The sequence below is a fragment of the Hyaena hyaena genome, unplaced genomic scaffold, assembly GCF_003009895.1.
Source record: "Hyaena hyaena isolate Hyena2069 unplaced genomic scaffold, ASM300989v1 scaffold_167, whole genome shotgun sequence".
NCBI classification, from domain to species: domain Eukaryota; kingdom Metazoa; phylum Chordata; class Mammalia; order Carnivora; family Hyaenidae; genus Hyaena; species Hyaena hyaena.
In genome coordinates, this window is record NW_024080798.1 from 314,657 (window position 1) to 328,203 (window position 13,547).

General features: G+C 46.4%; 1 protein-coding gene across 3 annotated transcripts in view; it reads right to left on the reverse strand.

Moving 5' to 3' along the window:
- The window catches only part of PRICKLE2 (prickle planar cell polarity protein 2), a 331,485-nt gene that overhangs the window by 148,591 nt on the left and 169,347 nt on the right, over nt 1-13,547 (reverse strand). Inside the window, exon 1 of one of the 3 annotated variants that reach the window (XM_039240078.1) lies at nt 9,812-9,995. The exons of the other annotated variants lie outside the window; for them this stretch is intronic. The gene's annotated coding sequence lies outside the window, so the exon portion shown is untranslated. Of the gene's footprint in view, nt 1-9,811; nt 9,996-13,547 lie in introns of those variants that run through there. 3 annotated transcript variants of the gene reach the window in all.

Here is a 13,547-nt window from a genome sequence, read left to right on the forward strand (position 1 = left end):
GGCACTGGTGATGTCTGATTCCTGGTCTGGGTGCTAGTGACATGGGTGTGGTCACTTCATCAAATCTCCCGGAGATGAACACCTATGTTTGCCTTCCTGGGTGTATATGATACTTCAGTCAAAAGATTAAAAAAATATATCATGAGGCCTTTGAGAGGCTCAGAACCGTCCACTAGTTCTAAAAGGAATGTGGATATTTGGTGCAACAAAGCAGTCTCTGTCACCTCACATGACAATCAAGTTCAGAGAAGGAACATGGTAACAGTGGTAGGAACAGAAGCAATAGTAAAAAAAACACGCAATTAGAGTCATAAACTAACAGCACTTACCTGTGCCAAGCATGCTTAACAATTACCTCATTTAATCATTTTTGTTTTTTGGGTTTTTTTTAATGTTTACTTTTGATTTTTGAGGGGCACCTGGGTGTCTCAGTCGGTTAAGTATCTGACTTTGGCTCAGGTCATGATCTCAGGGTTCGTAGGTTTGAGCCCCGTGTCGGGCTCTTGTGCTGACAGCTCAGAGCCTGGAGCCTGTTTCGGATTCTGTGTCTCCCTCTCTCTCTGACCCTCCCCTGTTCACGCTGTCTCTCTCTCTCAGAAATAAATAAAACATTAAAAAAAATAAAAATAAATAAATGTTTATCTTTGAGAGACAGTAAGAATACACGCATGCGAGAGGGGAGGAGGGGCAGAGAACAGGGGGTGGAGGGGACACACAGAATCCGAAGCAGGTCCCCCGCTGTCAGCACAAAGACCGACGTGGGGCTCGAACTTGCGAAGCGCAAGATCATGACTTGAGCCAAAGTCTGATGCTTAACCGACCGTGCCACCCAGGCATCCCACCTCACTTAATCTTTATAATAACCCTATGAAGTGTGCACAATTACATCCCATGTAATAGGGCAGATGACTGCAGTTATGAGGGCTAAAGAAATGGTTCCTGTCTCCTGATTTAAGCATTCTAACTGCTTCCCCATGTAGCTGGTGGGGGGGGGGGGGGGGGGGGGGGGGGGGAGGCAGTGAAGCTCTTGGAAGAGCCAGCACTTGATCCAGGTCTCCTGACTCTTGACTCAAATGTCCTTGTGCGAGGGTGAAAAATGGCCTCGCAAAGATATGTCTGTCCATATCCTAAATCCTGGAACCTATAATGTTATCTTATTTGAGAAAAGGGTCCCTGCAGATAAAATTATGGGTTTTGAAATGAGACGATTCTTCTGGATTATCTGGGTGAGCCTAAATGTCATTGGAAATACACTGAAAAGAGAAAGAGAGAGGGAGATTTAACACGCACACGCACACACACAGATACACACGCACACATGGAGAGAGAGAGAGAGAGGGAGGGAGGGAGAGAGAGAGAGAGAAGACCCTGTGAAGAAAGAGGCAGGTACTGGGAGCGATATGCCCACAAGCCAAGAAACAACAGGGGTTGCTTGCAGGCCCCAGAGCTTCTGGAAGGAGTATGGGTCTGCTGACACCTTGATTTTCAAACCTCAGGCACCCAAAACTGTGAAAGAGTACATCTCCTTTGCTAAAAGGTACCAAATGAAAGACACGTGGATACAGCGGGCCTAGGAAATGAATACACTCCCCACCACCTAGATGTCATGTGGCATCATCTCAAGACGGTGTTCTACCAGGTGGCGAGAGGTGTCCCTGAAAAGCATCCTGGGATAACGCGGATTGGGAAGCAAGGTTAGATTGGTTTCTTTATAGGTGAACTTCTCGGGACCTTTCCTAGGTTTCCTGTGCCACATGTGTGTTACAGAAGGGATACGGTAATATGGAATTTCCCAAACTTAACTGGAGGATCTCACCAAACATTCCTAGGAAGTACCGCAGTGTATCATGCAGAAAGCACTGATGAGACCCAGGAGGGGAACAAAGGCCCAAAAAGTTAAGGGTTATTACTTCGTACCAAGCTCATGATTATTCTTCTAAAGCCCCCCCAAACACAGCTTAGTAGTTACCAGGTCAAGAGAGTCAGACTGGATAATCTCCTTGGACCCTTCCAAACCTAACCATCTCATTCTTTATGGACAGGACCAAAGACAATTCTTGCCCACGCACGGCAGACATTACCCATCCGTCGCAGCACCACCCCCGAGCTCTGTAAGGGCCCTTTACTGCTTCCACCCAGAGCCGCGAGCAAACAGGTCCTCTGCACTCTCCCAGTTCTAGTGACTAAATCAACAGTGCAAATAAATCACGACCAGTGGGTTTCCAGACATGCCTGGATCCCTGTCTTCTTAACCAGGGAAGGACATCCTCATCCCCACCAACACTTGTTGATTTTTACTCTTGTCTAGAATATACAATCCTCTGCTCCGATTATTAGATGAGCATCCCAATGATGACGGTGGGTGAGAGTCTTTGCAAACAGGGAGAGGAGGAAGTCTGGGGCACTATCCATCCAGCACAACCTTGTTCCTGGGGCAAGATTTTCGCCAACAGGTTAAAATAGACATGTTTACTGCCCTCTGAGTTCCAAAGCCATCTGTGGGAGTTTCCGTAAGTCTTAAAAATCTCTGCTTCTCAAGTATCATTCCCAGAGCAGCAGCTGATCTGGTAAGGTTTCCTCAGCAGGAGGGCTCCGGGTCTTCAAAGAAAACCATTAGTTGCGGGGACAATTTTTAAAAGGTGATAAAACACTACTGCTTCACTCCTACTGCGATAACACCTTCCTCCAAAGAGTTTATAGACCTCTATGAAGGGCAGCTATCACTGACCTTGTTTTATAATTAAACAAAACAAAACGAAGGGTCAGAAACATTAAATGCGTGGATTTAGTGGGGTCACAGAGCGCATAACTCTTCCCATCCCCAAGAAGGAAAGGAAAGAGACAAGAAAAGAAGAGTAATAAAATCAGAACCTTAAACCTGATGATTAGCTAACAATGTTCTTGCAGTTGCTACATCAGACACAGAGCTAGGTGCCTGTCATTCAACTGAGTGAGCCCCTACTGGGTCGCAGTTCTGTGCAATGAAGATGGGGACTGAATGACACAATCCCTGCCCTTCGGAAGGGGGAGGCAGATAGCACGTTGAAAAACAAATACTTCTATCCTGAGAAGTGTTTTAGACAAAAATTAATAAGGGTAACGTGGCAGAGAAAAATGCAGCGTATGCGTGTCGGGGGTGGCGAAGCAAAGGCAGGTAGGGGGGGTCTCTCTTGGTAGAATGACATTTAAGCTAAGAAGGTCATGGATGAGAAGCTGCCAGCCAGGAAAAGTTCTAGAGCATTCAGAACAGAATGAATAGCAAGTATAAAGGCCCAGAGGCAGGCAGTTAAAGGGCTAGGATGACTGGAGCACAGACATTAGTGGTAGGGGGAGGGAGATGTCCATACAGAGACAGGTTTGTGCGGGCATTGCTGGCGTGGGAGTGGGAATCTCAGAGTTCATGGTAAGTCGTTTAGAGTTTGTCTTTACCGTAATGGGAAGCTGCTGGTAGGTGCTAATAAGGGAGTGACATAATCTGATGTTCAGAAACACTAGGTATTTGGGAAGGTTACTGAGTAATCAAAGTGAGGCCTAATGGTGGCACTCTAAAGTTGTGCGTACAGATGGTGAGCAGTGCTCCCCCATTGGGGATAGTTTTCTTTCCTAACCTATGTTTTTACTGAGGTGTAATTTACATATAGCAGAATGTGTATTTTATATGGAGAGTCTGATCAATTTTGACAGCGGCCTTTACCCATGAAACCCACACCCTAATCAAGACAGAAGCATCTTCAGAAACCCGGGAAGTTCCCTGAAGTCCTTCGCCAAGCCCTTCACCCTTTCCCTTCCCCATGTTCCATGTGGAATTTAATCATGAGGTACCATTGCAAGGACTTATTCCCACTGGATTGGCCAGAGGAGTGTGTGTGTGGAAAAGAGAAAGACGTAAGATGAGTATGTAGCTCAGCAGCGGGGTGGCTGGGGCGTGCACCTGCTGACCTGGTAAAGGCTTGGGCAGAGGAATAAATCTAGGGTTGTGTTTGGACACACTGAGAAGCCTGTTTAACACCTAATAAAGACACTATGAAGAGAGAGGTGTGCCTAAGCCTGGAGCTCAAGAGAGAGGTGCAGGCCGAACATGGCCATTTGGGAGTCATCGGTCTGTGACAACAGGCAGCCCAGGACTGATGTCAAAGAAGAGAGCAAGCAGGGCGCCTGGGTGGCTCAGTCGGTTAGGCATCTGACTTCGGCTCAGGTCATGATCTCACAGTTCGTGGGTTCGAGCCCCACATTGGGCTCTGTGCTGACAGCTCTGAGCCTGGGTCCTACTTCAGATTCTGTGTCTCCCTCTTTCTCTGATCGTCCCCTGTTCACACTATCTCTCTCACTCTCTATCAGAAATAAATAAAACATTAAAAAAAAAACCATGAGAGCAAGCAAAATGAGCGATAAAAGGGCACAGACAAAGGGGACAAGAGCCATCCACCATTGAAAGAACTTGAGGAGAACAAGGAGAGGAAGATGTGGTGAGCAGGACACACAGAAGCTTAGAGAGAGAGAGTGAGAGTCAGAGTGAGAGTGAGAGAGAGAGAGAGAGAGAGAAGAGAGCCAGGAGGAGGGAATGGTGCTCCCACAGGAATGTTTCTGACAGGTGGAAGGCAATCTCCTAACTTATTTACCTTGATTTAAAATTCTGTAGGGTAGGGGCCATTCTTACTCCCATTTCAGACAGAAGGAAATGGAGGTTCAGAGATATAAGTGACTTGTCCAAAGACACGCTGCTAATAAGAAGTGAGGCTGACGCTGGGAAACACGACAGCTCCTCCAAATGTATTGTCAGCACAGTAAAGCAGTTCTGGGGTCACATCTACAGGAAACATGCACAGCCAAATAGGTTTCTCCGCTCCAGGGCTCAGAGCCTTTAAAATACTCCTAGGAGTTGTGATTCCTCAGAAAAAGATGTAGGATGTCCCATTGTGCAAATCTACATGAAGCTGTGTTTTTTTATTTTCTTGTTTGGAAGTGCCATTTGCCAACAGGTGCTGCCTAGAACACGGACTGGGAACCACTGCTTGCTTGATGGCAACATGAGAGCATCTTCAGAAATGCATCTGAACGAAGCCCAAAGTGCCTCCGTGGTTGTTATACCACTTGTACCCAAAGGAGAAAGGGCTGACATGAACATTCCATTTTACAGATAATGGAGGCAAAGCTCACGAGGTTAAGTGGTTTGTCCTATATCACCAGCTTGCAGCAATTAAGCAAGATAAATCAGCACTAGTCCATGTGCCCAGAGGCAAGGGAAATCAGGTCAGGCCAAGGGGGAATCAGGCAGGAGGTCTAAATGAGACTCCGCCTTGTCTCTGCCTCTCCTAATCACAATATTTCCTTTGCATTTGTTTTCTGCAGGAAATCTACCCAGATAGGGGGCAGTTTATACAGAAGACGTAGGGAGAAGAGGGACCTTAGGCGGGCTTACGCCATGGGCAACAGGAAAAGGGGTCTATCTCCTTGGGCACGTGAACCATGAGGGGTCATGTGGGAGGCCCCTGTGAAAGTGCATGAATAGATGACAGGAAGTGAGTGGCCTTGGGCATTGTGAAAGGGCCCCGTGAAGGAGACAGAGCTGCCTTCAAGATTTCAAAAGCTGGGGGACCGAAAAGCACCTCATGAATAAATCAATCCAATCTTGACTTGTCTTGGTTCAGCGGTTAGAGAACTCAGGGCAAATTAGCTGGACACTCCTCAAGTATTAACACTAACGTCTACACCCCTATTCAGTCTTCCTAAACTCTGCCTCAGCAGACAGTATAAAAGGGGTCCCTGATGACTATAGTGTCATCTAAACGTCAGCATCTTAGAGAAGGGACCATCAGCAGAGAGAGATGGGGGAGGATCACGAAGTCCAACTTGGAAGAGACCTCCCAACCACCATAAGCATAAGCTTGCACACACGGACAACGGAATTGGACAGTTACTGGTTCAGGTCCCCTGCATGGCCAATTAGCAGCTAGCTGTGTGACCCCAGGGAGTCACTGAACCTCTATGAGGCTACCTTTCCTTATCTGTGAAATGGGCACGATAAGAGGACCTATTTGGGTTACTGTAAGGATTGTAAATGATAATGAACAGAAAAGCAAAGTGTGTTTCAAGACAGAGCCTAAGGTCCCGCTTGGGCTTGGGATGCTTCTTAAAATGCAAATTTCGTAGGTCACACCACAGATCTACTGAGATAGACTCTCTGAAGGATATGCTTCTGGGCAGTGAAGTTTAAGAAAGGTTGCTAAGACCATTAGTCTGAGCCTGGAAAAAGTCAGTCAGTGAACAGCTACCGTTCTGTTTATGATCATTTACGCTACACAAAGACGAGACCTGTCCTCCAGCCTGAACAGCCAAGCGCTCAAAAATGGAATTGTGTGAAATCCAACTCAACAGATTCTTGCTCATTATCAGAAGTCTGAGCAGAGCCCTGGTCGCCAAAAACATTAAAATGAGTAATTCCAACAGCCCAGGTGAATGCCAAGTAACCTAGGAAGCTTTTGCAAATGTTCCCAATCAAGTCATCACAGTTTTGCTGGTTTTTAAGATAACGTGGTACGAAGTAAATTTTCAAAGATGTGATGAGCAAAGTCATGAGCACGCTCCCTAAGGATTAGCATCTTCCTTGAAGGTGCTTTGCGAGGAGAGAGCTCCTCCCACCCCCCATGATGGGTACCATGATTCCCACACATAGGCTGGCTGGTAAAAGTAAAAAATGAAGCAGTTCTCAAAGGTCTGGGGGCTAAATCTGCAGAGAAATCATTCATGAGTTTTCCCAAACACCGAGTCCCACAGTACCTGCTTCTGTCTGTTCCCTCCACTGCCCTGACACCTTCCATTGCTCTGGAAAATGTCCAGATACAATCTCTGCAAAAAAAAAAAACAAAAAAAACAAAAACAAAAACAAAAACAAAAAAACCCGAGTCTTCCCCTGCTTGTCACGCCAAATCAGGATATGGAAAAAAAAAAAAAAAAAAAGAACTTCANAAAACAAAAACAAAAACAAAAAAACCCGAGTCTTCCCCTGCTTGTCACGCCAAATCAGGATATGGAAAAAAAAAAAAAAAAAAAAGAACTTCACCAAAACAACTGCATGGTAATCAAATGCTAAGCAGCCTGAAAAAGAATCCATTGCCATTTCGATTTTGAGAAAATAAAAAATAGCAGAGAAACGTGTTTTTGAACGTTGCATTTAAACTCGCACTACAATTTTCATAAAGTTTCATTTTATTCGACAAGGATTACCATTCTGTGCTCTGGCAGCATAAAACAGCACATGCCTCCATGTGCTTCCTCTCGCTGACGCTGGAAGAGTGCACTGAGTGTATATTCACCCAGAGCTTTCCTATTTGATGATGTGGCCAGGAAGTGCTTAATGGGACGGGGTGCCTTTCAGGAAAGATTAAGAAAAATGGCCGGGGGAGCACTGCACCTCTGAGCTTTGGTTTCCCAAATTATTAAAAACCGCAGATCTCTCAGCACAACTTGACAAAAGGGTACATGGTGTCCCTTGGTTGTCCCTTCTGGTCTTCTAACTGTGCATCCTCCACACCACTGATGCTCGATGCACTTCGTGGTCAGCTCAACACAGAACCACTCTGCCTTCTTTGCACACAGCCCTACGCTAGACCATAAATGTCACCACCAAATTGGTGAGCACTGGATCCAACCCTGGCGCATCTCCTTCTTCGAGACATCTGTGTCCCCGAGGATAACAATCTCGGCTCAGAGGAAATCTTGGGAAAAGCAGCCAAGAGCTTTTCCTGCTGCGGCTGGTGGGAGGAGGCCAATGGGGAAGTGCGCTCGATAAAACGGTCTCAAAAATAAGTTCCGTCCTAAAAAGCTCATGAAGGGAATGAGAGAGTTATTTCAGTTTCTTAAATGAAAGCACAACCCCCAAAATAAAAAAAATAAAAGGCTTGTTGATGGAGAAGCTTGAAAGACGGGGAGTTGAGGTTATCAATGCAGAAAGATTGCCTGGTAACACAGCTTTCTTGTATTACACCCAAAGCTGTGTACCATCTGAGGCTGATTCAGGAAAATACTCAAATCTCCTGGTAATTTCCTGCAGACAGGACGTTTAATCATCTCCAAGCCTCCACCGCAAAAAGGAAAAAAAAAACCTAAACCAAATGATTCACACTCTTAAAATGAAACGAATCTACCTTCGGAATAAGAACCATTTTCTGCTCTTGAAAAGCAGCCACGGTTTGTTATTCTAACAAAGTGTTCCTTTCCTCCAAACAGAAATAAAAGTCACTCGAGGAAGGCTTGTACTGATTTCTGTTCTGCATTTCTTGAAACTTCCATTCAGTCAACAGTTTCTCCTGGCAGGTTCTCAGAAATCCAGGGGGAGCTGGGCAGTCAGTGACTAAGAACGTAGGATCATTTTTATAAGCCTCCCTTCCCCCGACTTTTGGGCCCCATGGGAAGATGTTTCATTGTAGGACGAGCAGAATTAGCTGCACATATAAATTCTTCATTGCTCAGCTCACTTGACACCTTTATCTGAATTGCCCAACGGCTGGGAAGATTTGGCAACTGACAATTTGAGACCCGTCCTCCCCAAGCGGTATTTGTTCACTCTGTCCATACACAGGGCCGGGTCCATCTCTTTCGATATTCAACTAGTCGCACAGATAAAAACATCTGTTTGCGGAAAGCAGGGAACCCAAAGCATACAAATGGTTCACACCACCTCGACAACTGGAAAGAAAGGCCAACCCGGCAAAATGAGCTCTGCTAAAAGCCAAAATATTTTAATATGGTCAGAAATGGAGTTTGGCAATCCACGCATCAGACTTCACTCCAATTTTGAAAGGCATTTCTTCCAGATGCTTCATCTTTGAAAAAAAAAATCTCTGACCCTTTGCGTTGGGCTTCCAACTTGCTTCAGTTATACACAAGTGAACAGACTGCGGAGGGAGCCGAGGGAAGCTACGATTGCGTCTTTTCCATAAACCTCCCCCTCTGCCTGCAACCCCGTGGATTATTTTGGTTTTAAAATGTCCTAGGATACAGCTGCCTGGGGAATTCTAGATTTGCAGGCTTCCAGTCCTCATCAAGTCCCGACTCCCAGAAGCGGAGGGTGCATTTGGAAACTTGGAAGAGCAGGATTCCAATGAACTCCTCCCTCCCCCCCCAGCCCCCCACACAGACAAAAGCTTTCTCCATCCTATGGACTCCCCCAAGGGACGTGAAGGCCGGAGAAGGGGAGTCTCTTCCCCACTTCCAAACGACCCCTCCCCCCCACTCAGAGAGAATACATGACCGATTCCAGAATTGCTTAATTATGGGTATCTTCCAAGGAGAAGAGAAATGAATATTAAGACTTCTAGGAGATCAAGCAATAAGGAGCGTGGGGAGACGAACTTCATTCTTGGATGACCTCCCTGAAGACGCTGGAAAATATTTTTTGATAGCGTAAAGGGAAGAAAGAAGTAGGTCACAAGCACTAAGTGCATTTTCAATATCTGAGGAGAGTGAATTCTCAGATAATGAGTGTTTGAAAACCAAGTTCAGAGAAGTTCAAATGGTTCCCCCAAAGCCGTCCCAACACAGGGACCGCAATACCCCCGAATTCCCGGTATCATTCTTCCTATTACTGGTTCATAAAGTGGCTGCGCAACGGCTGGCAGACAGATCAAACCGATCCCTAGGTCCCCTCCCTAGAGCTCATGACCTCCTCAGTGTCTCCGTGTGGCAAGGCGCATCACTACCAGGGGTGAGCATCCCAGCTCAAGGCCCCTTTCCCTGGGAGGGTCGTGAAAACCAGGAGCCACGGCGCCCCAGCGACCCCTCCATGCGCCCGAGCCATAGGGGGGCCACTTACCAGGCTCAGCCTTGCATTGCTCGCCGCTGCGGCGCCTCCGCCGGCGCGGATCTGGGAGGAAGGGGGAGGGGGCCGCAGACCTGGGGACAGGGGATGCGGCTGCGGCTAGGAAGCCCGGCGGGGCGTCGGCCGCCAACTGCCCGGAGCCAGAGGGGGCCCCCCCGCAGGGGCTCCGCGCAAGGGGGGTGACATTCCCGGGGCTGTGGCAGCTGCTCCGTGCACAGCTCCGGGTCCCGGATAATCACTCAGGTCCTGGGGAGAGAAGCTTCAAGCTCTCCAGGCTGCTTCCCTGCTGCTTAAAGGGACGCCTCTCCACCTCCCACTCTGCTTATTGGTGAAAATTCCGAGCCACAGGCCAATCCTAGGCCTGTTCCCAAATTGAGATTTCAATCAAGGGAGCTACTGCTTTAAAATTAGAAAGGGCTGATGGGTGGCGGGGTGTGGTGGTGGGGGGGGGGTTCATCCACCTTTCAGATGCAGAAGGACTGAGGCCCTCCAGCTTTTTTTTGCTGCAGAGGCCCTGAGAACTGGCAGTGGACCAGAGAGCAAGATTATACTGTAAAGAGCCTTGGAGGAAGACAGGGAATATGTTGGACCCTCACCCTTCACCTCTCTGCTCCTTCTCCCTCCAGTTCACTCATCATTCAAGGGTCCTCCAATTCATCACAGTGGCTGGAGACCCTCTATTCCTGGGAAGAGCCTCCAAGCGACGCGCTTCTAAAGCCACCCCATTATCTCCCCTTCCGGACACTCATCACATTTTCCCCCCTTGAATCTGTCTGTGCCTTTACACGGCAAGTTCTACCAGGGCAGAAATGTTTCAACCAATAATCACACTGTATCACCCCCTGCCTGGAACACTGTGAGCTCTCAGTGAATAACTGAGGAAGGTAGGAAGGGAGGAAGGAAGGGAGGGAGGGAAGGAAGGAAGGGAGGGAGAGGGAGGGAGGGAAGGGAAGAGCTGTTCTGCATTATTTGTGACAATATAAATGTTAATTACCAGGTAGTATTCAAGAGGCCCGGCATTGATTTCAGAGACAACTGTATTCAAATATGGCCTCCGCTTCTTACTAGTTATGTAAATCGCCTGTGCCTAAGTGTCCTGCTCTGCAAACCCTGAGGACCCTCTCCCATCTCACAGAGCTGTGGTAAAGATTGCATTAGCTCCTGTCTGGAGTAGGGGAGGCACTCAGTCAAGAGCTTCAGAGGACCGCATGGTCAATAGCCGTTGTCATGACTGACATAAAAATGCAACTGTTTGAAGGCAGGGCTGGTCCAACTACTGGTTCAGCGTCAGGCCCCATGCAGGCTGCCACAGTCATCAGTGAATGATACCGTCTCCTTGATCACAAGGAACTCACAGTGGGGCTGGGAGGTGTGTATTAGCCAGGGTTTCCCAGAGAAATAGACCAATACGATATAGAGAAATTGGAGATTTATTACAAGATTTGGCTCTCGTACTCATGGAAGCTGAGAAATCTCACCATACATAGTCTGCAACCTGGAGAACTGACAGTATAATTCAGTCTGTGAATGAAGGTTTGAGAATCTGGAGCTAATGGTTTAAGTCTCAGTCTGAGTCTGAAAGCCTGAGAACCAGGAACGATCATGTCCAAGGGCAAGGGAATATGGAGGTCTCAACTCAAGTAGAGAGAGAGAGAGAAGAGTAACCCCTCCTCCATATTTTTGTTCTACTTAGCCCTCAAAGGAATGGGTGATGCTTATGTGCATTGGTGAGGGCAATCTCTGCGAAGTCTACTGATTCAAACATTAATCTCTTCTGGAAACACATGGACAAACGCCAGAAGAATGTTGTACCAGTCAGTCATCTGGACAAACCTTAGCCCAGTCAAGCTGATGCATAAAATTAACCATCAAACAGTGGGGGAGAAGAGAGAAAAAGAGAGAAACAGGTCAACAAAGAAAATGATGTTAAATTATATGCAAGCAAAGACATACATACAGGAATGTTTATTGTAGGCTAGTTTATAATATCAAAGTAACTGAAAAAATTATCCAAAACGAGACATTATTAAGTAAGTTATAGTAATACCATGCACAACAAGAAAAGAGACAGAGCCGAGCACACTAATATGTGATAAGCTCTAAGGGGCATCTGGATGGCTCAATTGGTTGAGTGTTGGAATTTGGCTCAGGTCATGATCTTGTGGTTCGTGAGTTTAGGCCCCGTGGCAGACTCTGTGTTAACAGGTCAGAGCTTGAAGCCTGCTTCAGATCGGTGTCTCCTTTCTCTGCCCCTTCCCTGCTCCTGCTCTGTGTGTCTCTCTCTGTCTCTATCTCAAAAATAAACAAACATTAAAATTTTTTTAAAATACTATAAAATATATTGCTAGGTGCAGTGTAGATGATAAAATATATTCTCACCAGCATAAATAAATCTTCATGTATTGTATATATGTATGTACCCTGTATGTACATAAAATGCTTCTAGAATGATACCTCAGGGAATGATAAAGGTGATTATATCTAGCAAGGTGATTTGAGCAGCTCAGAGAAGGGAAGGAGACTAATATTTCCTAATATGTCCCTGTGTATTATTTGATTATTTTACCATGAATTTGTAGCAAGTCCCTAGTTCAGGGAAAGATGGCAGATGATGCCAGCCTGAAAATTCCAACCCTTCAAACACCTAGATACACAAGACAAAATGCTTAACAAATACTTTAAGTGCTCAACTGACCCACAGTAAAGAAAGAAAAACATGCAGGCAGTAGAAATAAAGAGGTAACAGAAGAAAAGAATCCTAAGTATGCAAAGCCAGGCTGTGACCATGGGAGAGAGGGCTAGGTGGCTACAGCAGGGGAGAAGTCTGCCTTGGTTCCCTAGGCGCTGGGGTTTTAATGCCCATGCAGGACAGAAGACAAGGCTTTGGGATAAGGAGAAGCAGGAAGTTGTGATGCGACCCCTGCAGAAAACCAGCAATGTTCAGTGAGGGCTGCACCCTCACAGCATAAATATATCAGAAAAACTGTCAACCAGCCCAGAAAAACTAGTCTGTGCTTACCTGTGTTCTCTGTGGGAGGGAAGAGTTTAAGCTAAGAATTAGAAACCCTAGGCCTGCGTCCTTCTGGAGAGCAGAGTACCAATACCAAAGGTCAGAATCAGGAAACCCTAACTGAAAAAGTAGTATGAAAATGCTTCCTGTTCAGGATAGGCCTGGAATGGGTCACCGAGGCAGATGAAAAATTGACCTGGAGAGCCACTTCCATAACCCAGGTTACAACCAGCCCTGCAACTCGTGAGCTCCCGATGGTAAATTACAGGACACCCAAGAAACCAGTAAGCCATGTGTCAGCAGATATGAGGATGAGCGGCTTAGGGGCCCGGGGTCATGAAGTAACTTTCTGAGAAACAACGTGCAATAAAGTCTGCAATGATTAAAAACGTGAAAGCTAGAACTGAAAGCTTAAAAGAGAACAAGAAGTGATTGCTCTCTCCCTGTTGAGTCATTGAAATTTAAAACATGATGGATTGGTTAAGTAGGAGGGGAGACACTACTGAAGAGAGAAATAAAGATCTTAGGACGTACTATAGAAAGAAGCATAAAGGGATAAAGAGTTGAAAGAGATAAAGAGGTTAAGAGATGGGAGAAGAGAATGAGAAGGCCCAACATATGTCTAATAGGAGTCCTGGAGGGAGAGAATAGAGAAATTGAGGAGAGGCAATATAGCTGAGAAATTTCTAGAAATTTATGTCTCATGAGTCCTCAGATTCA